At 43.3% G+C, this 9,269-nt stretch overlaps 1 pseudogene; it reads left to right on the forward strand.

Moving 5' to 3' along the window:
* Nucleotides 1–1,595: 1,595 nt before the first annotated feature.
* On the forward strand, nt 1,596–8,991 carry LOC112255248 (annotated as a pseudogene).
* The last annotated feature ends 278 nt before the right edge of the window (nt 8,992–9,269 follow it).

Consider the following 9,269-nt stretch of genomic DNA (forward strand, 5'->3'; position numbering starts at 1 on the left):
CAAATCTATCAACCCGGCGGGTAAAACACTCCACTCCATCCTGAATCCAAATGATCTTGTCTTATTAAGCAATGACCAGCCGACCTTCTACTCAACATCATATAAAATCACTGACACAACACTGGACCTCTGTTTCTGCACCCACGAGCCTGCTGCCAAGGTAGCCATGTTCTCGGCATGTGGAAATGTAGGAAGGGACCACTTACCAATACTCACTTCGCTCTCCCTCCATACCTAACCTGCAGGAAAAACAAAGAAATATGATTACAACACAGCAAACTGGCAAAAATATAGAGACATAGTATCCACCAAGAACTCTGACCTACCCCCCCGTGACCCTGAATGGTGGAGCTGTGCCAGATTCTCTTTTCTGCCAGAGAATCTTCTGTCAAACACCAAAGCCATTCCAAACATCCCAAACCTCTTCCCCCTCACCTCATCCAGTTGAAACGGAAGGCACGTAGAGATTACATGAAGTACAGATCTGAGGAAACAAAAAGAAAAGTAAACCAGCTACAAACCCAAATAAGAAACATTACAGGCTAAAGAAAGAGAAAACTACTAGGATATATATATATTTTTAACTAAACACAGATCCAAACCCCAAAACCTTCTGGCAAAAAGTTGACATGTTAAATGGCAGGGCAAACAGCTCAAAAGTAACAGTGCTGAAACACAATGGGAAGATTGTCAAAGAGGACAGTAAAAAGGGCTAACATATAGTATTTAAAGACCACCTACAGCAAGTCCATTCCTGTCCTCCAGGCCCCCTGTTCGACCTAGAGTGGAAGGTAATTGTTGACCGGCTTTACTTGGGTCATCGTGCTCTAGCGGCTCCTTGTGGCAGGCCGGGTACCTGCAGGCTGACCTCGTCATCAGGTGAACGGTGTTTCCTCCGCTGGCTTCCGGGTTAAGCGTGCAGGTGTTGAGAAGCATGGTTTGGCGGTTCATGTTTCAGACGATGCATTTGCACCCCGAGTCCGTTGAGGAGTTGCAGTGATGAGACAAGATTGAAATTGGGGAGAAATAGGGGGCAAAATACATATAAACAAAACAAATTTAAAAATCGCCTCCTTCTTTCCTTAGTCAAATCTCTGACTTGCTCACCCTCTGCCTTCTCACAGGCCATTTCCCCAAACCCTGGAAATCAGTCTTGGTTACCATGATCCCCAAACCCAACAAGGAACCCCATCAACCAGCCAACTAGCCTTCTCTGCAGTCTAGGTGAGTCTCTCAAGAGGGTCTTGGCCGACAGGCTTCAGAAACATTTTGATCAATGGTGGTCTGTGACGTTTAAGATGAGGGAGGATAATACTTTTATGAGCGTGGTCTTATTTCTATTACAATATTGGACGACTGTCATTCATATTACATTCACCCAGCTATATGATACTCACATTTTCCTTGTACCCATCCTGAGGTTACTACGACCTAGCCTATGAATGACCGTTTACAACGTAGGTGCACAGGTCAGAGAATTATGAGTAATCAAGGGGACAGGCTGTTACGCGGAGTGGAACAGGGAAACCCAAGAGCAGACTCAGACAAAGGGACTGGAATGAAGTAACCAAGGTATTTTTGGTAACACAGGGAAGATGGAGTGTAGGCCGCTCGGGCGGGTTGCAGGAAACCAGGTGAGGAGGTTGATGCTGGAGCGAGAGGGGTTGGGACAGGGTGAGCAGGTCCGGGGGGGAATCCAAGGGAGCAGCAGAGTGGGGAATCTAGAGCAGAGTCGCAGGATGAGGAGACGTGTGACTGGAGACAGGAACCAGAGTCAGAAAGGGCAGAACTTTCTGCGGGGAGGAAAACCGTGTCAGGCAAGGAAAACAGGCACAGCAGGATAACAGGATCTAAATAGTAACAAACGGCTAGAAACTTAGACTGACTGGGCAGAGATTACGATCTGGCAGTGTGGATGTGGCAGGACTGAGTATTTGTAGAGGTCTTGATTATGGAACAGATTGCAGCTGGTGGAGATCTGCTCTGACTCCAGCACACCTGTCCCCCCCCCCACACACACACACAGAGGGAGAGGGAGTGAGAACTGGGGGAGTGGCGGCAGGTCAAGGAGACACAGGATGAGCAGTAGAGGGCGTGGCAGGAGCAGATGTAACACAGACAGCGACATTAATTACCGCCTTGCACACTCTTGCCTGCATCTAGCTGATCTAGGGAGTAATCATTAGTCCAAAACTTGCAAATGAGAGTTTCTCTTGGACAAATTCAGCCATGTTTATACCTTTTTCATTTTGTTTGCTTCCGAGTGGCCCAGGCAGAGCCCGGACTTGAACCCAATCTAACATCTCTGGAGAGACCTGAAAATAGCCATGCAGCAACGCTCCCCATCCAACCTGACAGAACTTGAGAGGCTCTGCATAGAAGAATGGGAGAAACTCCCCAAATCCAGGTGTGCTAAACTTGTCATACCCATGAAGACTCGAGGCTGTAATTGCTGCCAAAGGTGCTTCAACAAAGTACAGAGTAAATGGTCTGATTGCACATGTAAATGTGATATGTCAGCTTTTAATTTTTCATTAATTAATTCTAAAAACCTGTTTTTGTTTTGTCATTATGGGTTATTGTGGGGAGATTGATGAGGGGAAAAAAACATTTCAGAAGTAGGCTGTAACCTACCAAAATGTGTACTTTCCAAAGGCACTGTAAATATAGTAATACTACAGTTTTTATACCATAGTATACTATAGTACTTTTTAATGTGGGTACTTATTATTACTTTTTCCCCCCTTTTTTTGTTCTTCTATTTTTACTTTTACTTTCCCAGTTTTGCTTGTTTGGCAACCTCCCTAATGTTTTTTTTTCTCCACAAGTTGTGCCCCTCTTTGTTTCATTGGCAGTAGGACTGTGGCCTTTGATGAACTGTGAGAACCATGATGGCAGGCCCCTTTGAGAGGCCTGGGGAGTTGGCACAGGGAGAGTCCTAGTAATCAAGCCCTCTCAGGCTAAAGAAGGGAGAAGGGGGAGCCTTTGAAATGTCCTTTGTTCTCCAAAGTCAAATTAAACAGTGAGCAGCATGCCACCGAGCAACTTTCCTTACTAGCTGAGAGCAGCATCACTGGCAATGTGAAGAGAAGCCAATAAACCCAGGAGCAGAGAGAGCACTGGGGTGTTGTTGATCATTTCCCCAAAGGACGTGGTCTATCATGCTTTTGGATCATTGGCTGTCCAACCAATTGTATTATGCCCTCAAAGCCCAGGTCTTCTGTGTTGTTGTCTTCTCATTAAATCCAAAAGACAAAGGAGTTAATTAAAGATCCCCCAACAAGCTCTGTCATTAAGAGAACGGGAGGTAAGGGATGTGCTTCATGAGAGCCTCACATTGTCAAGTCATATTAATCATGTAGAGACCCTCATTGAGAAAAACAAGCTGGTACTTCTGGTACATTTTTAGAACCGATTTCCAACTGAGAAATCCAATCAAAAACACATTCCCTCTTACGCATATTTTTCTTCCTCTATTGTATGGGATAGCAAACTTTCAACGGTAAATGTAATATATTTGTCCAGACTTTGTTTCAGTTTACAGCACTGGGGGAATGCAGAGAGATACACTTCAAGCTGTGTGTGGGTTGAATATAATACAGTCTTGCTAAACACTCTTTGATCCTGTACCATTTGCTTATTTTCAACAGACAGGGAGGCAGGAGCAAGCAGTAAAATGACAAAGTGCTGATGGGAGATTTCATTGTGTAATATATTTACATATTGCTGACTGGACAGACTTGGGCTCATCGATCAATTAATCATCATTGCATGACAGCCATCAATACTCTACCCAGAGCTCTACCCATATCTAAAGTTAGTTTCCCTAAAAAGGTCATTTTGTTGGGGAGCATCCATTGTCCTCGTTAATGCCATAACTGCAATACTTCTGCTTACAGTAGAATCCAGTAGAATTCAAAATAACAAAATGTGTTTTTGCACAAGGACATTGTAAAGGAATTAGGATAGGGGGAGTATTCTCAGAGGAAGATGACACAGGGTCAGTTGTGTGTGCAGCTGAAATGCCAGCCAGCAATGTGACCTCTCCCCATCTGCTTCCTTGCGCCACCTGAGAAAAATATTTTAAAATATATTAAATACCTCAGTAATGTCCGCAAAAACACTGCAGTCCGCAAAAGCACTACTTTATTTAACTATAGTAAATACTACAGTGTTTAATTTGCATATGCCCTGCCCATTCCTCTTCCCATGTCCCAAATTTGTGTCGCCCATAAGTGAAAAACCTACAAGCCAAGTATAGATCATATTGTGTTACATACAAGTTATATAAAAGAGCAGAAGCTATATCTATCTATCTATCTATCTATCTATCTATCTATCTATCTATCTATCTATCTATCTATCTATCTATCTATCTATCTATCTATCTATCTATCTATCTATCTATCTATCTATCTATCTATCTATCTATCTATCTATCTATCTATCTATCTATCTATCTATCTATCTATCTATCTATCTATCTATCTATCTATCTATCTATCTATCTATCTATCTATCTATCTATCTATCTATCTATCTATCTATCTATCTATCTATCTATCTATCTATCTATCTATCTATCTATCTATCTATCTATCTATCTATCTATCTATCTATCTATCTATCTATCTACCGGTTATAGAAAAGAGCAGAAGCTTTGAAGCTCCCCAGTCTTACCTACCTACAGGTTATGAAAAATGTGCTCTTTTAGTATTTTCCAGTAGGTTTCCTCATGGAGAAAGCCTCCACTTCTTTGTCAAAGATAATAAAACAGAAAAACTATAATAAATACTACAGTCATGTCTACAAAAACACTACAGTAAATAATGCAGTATACTACAATTCGCAAAAACTACATTGATTACTTAAGCAATATGGCACGAGGGGTGTGGTATATGGACAATATACTAAGTATGGCTGTTCATATGCATGACACAAAGCGTTGTGCCTGGATACAGCCCTTAGCAATGGTATATTGGCCGTATACCAGAAACCCCCAAGAGGCCTTATTGCTATTATAAACTGGTTACCAACGTAAATAGAACAGTACAAATATTGTCATACCCGTGGTATACGGTCTGATATACCACGGCTGTCAGCCAATCAGAATTCAGGACTCTAACCACCCAGTTGATAATATACTATATAGCACAGTTTTCTTTTACTTCAGTATTTATACTATTGTTAACAGTAAATACTACAGTATACTCCAATATACTCCAATAAATTCTACTCTTTAGTCTGCAAAACCACTACAGTATACTATAGTATTTTTTTGTATACTGTGGTATGATTTCCTTCTCCATTTCCTCTCCCCTCCCCATGGGTCTAAGGAACAGATGGAGCACGGTGCTTCCAAAGCCCCATCATTACAGGATGGATTATGTCACTGGCAGGAGCCTTCCATTGTTGTCCATTTGGTGTATCGTTATCTCCAAGGTAACAGGGGTGGCTTCCAAAGCTACATTGTGCCAGGCGTCCTCCTGTTGGAGTGGAAGAGAGGATCCTCGCTCCTTACTCACAGGCTGCTGTCTCCCTCACTCTCCAGCTGGGTTCCACTTCCAACAATGCGTGTTTGTGCTCTTATGATGTGGGAACCACAGGACACTGTTTCCTCATATGGCCATGTTTTTTATTTGGTCTATATTACCTCTGAATTCTAATGTCTCATACACACACACACTTTTCTTAAATGAGTCAGTGATTCATTACATGATGTTCTGGCTGTAAGTGGGTCTCTTTGTTAAGTCTCATAGCGCCACTTACTGCAAATATTGCAGCAGTGCGATAGTGTGCTTGTGCTAGAAGGCCGCTAGGTGGCGACAATGTAAAACATTAATCATAGACTTCCCTAAGTCTCTCCTTGGACTGGTGCAGTGCCCTTTCTATATTGACATTGGGCGTGTTCAAGTGGATCACTTTTGTCAAGACGTTGACCATCGTTGGACACCGCCTTTCAAAGTGTGTTGCTTTATGGGTATAAAGATTGTCTGACTTGTGACTACATGTCAACTGTATGGCCTTTACAACAACCATGTGATCAAAGGTCATGAACTTTCGACAGCAGTCGACTGGACAGTTGCTCCTCACCAACTGTAACTTGAAGTCAGAACCAAAGCATTGTGGGAGACAACTTTTTTGTTTTTTTTCTAAGCAAAAGGCGCTACAGACTCCTAAATTGTTGATGTGGCCACCAATCATTGGTTATTATATATGCATGTTTACTGTTTTGGGTGAATTACTATTTAGAGCTTAAATACATCTTCATCCTTACATTCTTGCAATCTAATTACATAGGCCTACATGTGATCCAAATGTGGGGGCAACATTGTAAAACAGAGTGCATGTGGGTTGGTTTCTGTATGTTTCGACAGACATTTTTAAAGGACAGACATTTTCTACATGCTTCAGCACTTGGCGGTCCCGTTCTGTGAGCTTGTGTGGCCTACCACTTTTCGATTGAGCCATTGATGCCCCTAGACGTTTCCACTTCACAATAACAGCATTTACAGTTGACCGGAGCAGCTCTAGCAGGGCAGAAATTTGACGAACTGACTTGTTGGAAAGGTGGCATCCCATGACGGCGCTACGTTGAAAGTCACTGAGCTCTTCAGTAAGACCATTCTACCTCCAATGTTTGTCTATGGAGATTGCATGGCGGTGTGCTTGATTTTATTCCCCTGTCAGCAATGGGTGTGGCTGGAATAGCTTAATCCAATCATTTGAAGGGCTGTCCACATACTTTGTATATATAGTGTATCTGTTTTTTTTGCATTGTACGCCTCTCAATCCTCCGCCTCCGTCTATGTCACACTTCCACATCTGCGGTAAATGGTGCCAGAGCTAGAGCCGTGTTTGTCAGACCATCCCTTAAAATCAGACGCCTCACAAAATTGTCTGTAGCGTCCTAACTGTTTTTTCAAACCCCTCTACCGGAAAGACAAGACTCTCACGAACACGATGCTGTTCCCGTTTTGCTCTACGACCCCTACAGGCATCTTCGAACCCAACTCCTGTCTGTAGCATCCGAACAGTTTGGGCTACACACTAATATGTGAAAAGGTGAGACTCACAAGAGTATTAACGGCGGTTGTTTGGCTCTAGGACGCCCACAAGCCTCACAAGACTCGTCTGAGTTCCCCCGGTACCATGTATGGACTGCATGGAGACTGTTTAGTGACAAAGATAAGGAACGTGTAAAAAAAATGTTTCAATTCCAGATCTATCTTACATCTCTCAGATATAGGACAGACACTTCGTAACAATGTGTTTGTATGGGCTAATAGTAGTAAGCCCAAATGCAATGTTTAATCAAATGATTTTAGTATATATTTTTTGATACTTCAAGAGGTCTTAAACTTCCAAGTAAAATAGCATAATGACCCTTGGTATCACCTTCTTAAAACAATTCCATATAATAGCCTAGTAGAACCCCCCATAACTTATGGTTTACTGTAATAATGGGTTTAAAGGGGGCGTGTGTATGTGTGTGTCTCAGTCACCAGATATCAACCGAATTGAACGCTTACAGGAGATTCTGGAGCGGCACCTAAGACGCCGTTTTCCACCACCATCAACAACACACCAAATTGTGCAATGTCTCGTGGAATAATGGTGTCGCATCCCTCTAATAGAGTTCCAGGCGCTTGTAGAATCTATGCAAAGGCGCATTGAAGCTGTTCTGGAGGGTCATGGAAGACACTATGTTGATGTTTCCTTTATTTTGGCAGTTACCAGAAGATCCTCATTCAGGCTGTCTAAACTATTTTCTGCCAGCTGGTGGCAGCACAGTATCATCACTAGACATCCTTTAGACATTCTGGACAAAATAGAGAATCCAAAATAGGCTCACTTCTAAAGCTGGTGAACTGCCCCACTATACAATTTTCTTACACGTCTTTCTCTTTGAAGATTTGCACCACTGCTTGCTAAAAGAAGCAGAGCTATGCTGGATTGGATGCTATTAAGGATTAAAAAACTTCTATGTGGGATTGAAAAAACTTTTACTCTGTAACTATCTCCTCTAGCTAAGTTAAATCCTCCAACGCCAATACCTTGACTGGTTGTTTAAAACATTTTTTTTATTGGCCTGATTACCTTTGTATCTTATAAAACATCAGTCCCCTTTTCATCTGTCTCTTTGGTTTCAGTATTCTCCAGAGAATGTCCAGGGGCCAGGACGTCACATAGACCCCAGTGAGGTCATTCTTCCTGGATGCTCCTGCTACACCCACTCCTGCCTGAGAGAGAGCTCCTCCTGCCTGCAGACATACGGACAGACATACGACAGGCTGTCACCAGGACCAGAGGAGATACAGTCAATTGTTACTGCAGGCCTGTGCTTGAGTGTAACGCCTTGTGTGGCTGTAGTGAGGTCTGCAGGTAACCGGGTGGTCCAGAGAGGCCTGGGGTTCAGGTTGTGTGTCTACCCCACTGAGGACAGGGGCTTGGGGGTGCGAGCTCTGGAGCCCATTTCCTGTGGGACCTTTGTGTGTGAGTACGCTGGGAAAGTGCTCGGCTTTGAGGAGGCCAGGCGTAGAAAGCTTGCACAGGGGCCTGAGGACAACAACTACATCCTTGCTGTGCGGGAGTATGCTGGACAGGGCCCAGTCAATGAGACCTTTGTGGACCCTATTGTGGTTGGGAATGTGGGGCGATTTCTGAACCACTCCTTCCAGCCCAACCTGTTCATGGTGCCTGTCCAGGTGTACTCCCTGGTGCCCAGTTTGGCCCTGTTCACTGGGACATCACCCCTCAAGAGCCCCTCAAGAGCTCACATTTGACTATTCAGCGAGCTATAGCAATACACACTCTATGGGTTGGTTCAGAGTGACCCTGGGACAGAAGCCAATGTGACAGATACCCTCCAGAGGAAATCATACTGCTGTGGTGCCCAGAACTGTGCCCAATTCCTGCCACTGGACATACCTGTTCTCAACAATTAGATAGAGGAATGTGGTTATTTGTTTCATATCTGTAAGTTGATGTTTTGTAACTTGAAGTGATCGTGTTGTACTGGAAAGGAGAGACATTTTGCACAGAACCCTTACTTTTGATTTTGATTTTGGTCGAATCCAACTCTCCAGTTCTAATGCACGTCTTATTTTATTAAATGTAAATTCTGCACCCAGTGTGTCAGTTGATTGCTAACAGCATCGTCCATCATTGTAGATAAAGATGGTTCTCTATGACACATCAGTTGCTCCACCTACACAGTCTGCTGATGTAGTCATCCTGTCCGTACCAGTGTGCCATCCATCTGGATT

This window comes from Oncorhynchus tshawytscha, linkage group LG07 (genome assembly GCF_018296145.1).
Source record: "Oncorhynchus tshawytscha isolate Ot180627B linkage group LG07, Otsh_v2.0, whole genome shotgun sequence".
NCBI classification, from domain to species: Eukaryota; Metazoa; Chordata; class Actinopteri; order Salmoniformes; family Salmonidae; genus Oncorhynchus; species Oncorhynchus tshawytscha.